This window comes from Rhagoletis pomonella, unplaced genomic scaffold, assembly GCF_013731165.1.
Source record: "Rhagoletis pomonella isolate Grant_MI unplaced genomic scaffold, Rhpom_1.0 Rhpom_scaffold_00002, whole genome shotgun sequence".
Classification (NCBI taxonomy): domain Eukaryota; kingdom Metazoa; phylum Arthropoda; class Insecta; order Diptera; family Tephritidae; genus Rhagoletis; species Rhagoletis pomonella.
The window spans coordinates 28,379,749-28,381,170 of NW_023458556.1; the positions used below are offsets into that span (position 1 = coordinate 28,379,749).

General features: G+C 31.2%; 1 non-coding gene across 1 annotated transcript; it reads right to left on the reverse strand.

Moving 5' to 3' along the window:
• Positions 1–265: 265 nt before the first annotated feature.
• On the reverse strand, positions 266–337 carry Trnah-gug. Its single transcript has one exon. It is a non-coding gene; the product is annotated as a tRNA-His (tRNA).
• Between the last annotated feature and the right edge of the window lie 1,085 nt (positions 338–1,422).

A 1,422-nucleotide genomic window follows, 5' to 3' on the forward strand; every position in this document is an offset into this window, starting at 1 on the left:
AAATAAAATAAAAAAATAAAAATCGCAAAAAAGTAAAATAACCTAAAATAGCAAAGAATAAAATAAAATAAACTAAACTAGGTTGAAATAAAATATAAAAAATTAATAACATTATAAATGTATACTTAAAAAAATAAAGAAAAGTAAAAGAATAATCAAAAATCCCTTTATAATAACAAAAAAATTTAAACATACTAAAATTAAATAAAAAAATATAATTAAATAAATGCCATCCCAATGCTTACACACATTTTGTGTTTCACATTGCCGTGACCAGGATTCGAACCTGGGTTACTACGGCCACAACGTAGGGTCCTAACCACTAGACGATCACGGCTATTGAAAGCTTGAAAATAAGTCGAATTTTTGGTTAACAAAAACCATAGAAACATAAAGAGAAAAATTTTGAGTTGAAAGCATTTGTGTGTACGTATGTATATTATTCATATACATACATTTTTTTTGTACATTATGAGTAGCCACAAAAAATTGAAGCAATCAATCAATGGAAGCAGACAATGCAGCTAAAGTGGAAACCAGCAAGAAATTCAAAGAAGGTGCCAAATAAGTGAGGAAAATTAGACAAGAAGTATGAGAAAAAAGAAAAATATGTAGTTAAATCCAAAAACAAAATGCATGGTTATTAGCTTTAAAAATAGCAAATAAGAGCTAAACAACTTAACAGGCTATAATAAAATGCATTGCAAAAAAATAAAAACAAACCAATCGCGAGCTACTTGGATACAATTTCAATATCAAACTCGCTTCAGCAATGAAAACTATTAGTTACTTATGAGTTGTTTCTGGACATTTTTGGCCGGTTTGTTCAGAAAAGGGTGGAGGATAAAGTCAATAATTTCGTTGTAACAAAAGAAGAGAAAAAAAATTGCCAAACGAGACTTCGAGGCAATGAGCGAGCAACAATTTGTTTCATAAATTTACTTTTAAGTAATTCTTTTTGATGGCATCTGTTTCAATTGGATGCGTTTTTAATCAGCTACCAATACATATGTACATATGTACTTACAAATCATTAATATGATAGCAAAAAGTTAAAGCAAGGAACAATAATTAACTCTCAATTTTGTGCTATCAGTGAACAAAAAAAGAGCTCCAATAAAAATCATCTACGCAAGATGGTGAAAAAATGCCGACACACGGGAATTCCGACGCGCTTAACAAGCGAATAATTTATAAAAAAAATTACCCAGTACTCCTCGCACAGATAGGCAGAGAGAAAAAAATGTCACGCAAGCGTATCAAACATAAATACCTCAAGCAGACATATTTTGCATAATATTGTATGCACATACATACATATGTATATTTATATTTATGTTCATGCGGACGCAAAGGTCCGGTACCGGGAAGGCGCGTGCGCCGCCAAACGAGTTAATTCGCGACGCATAATTTGCAAGTCGC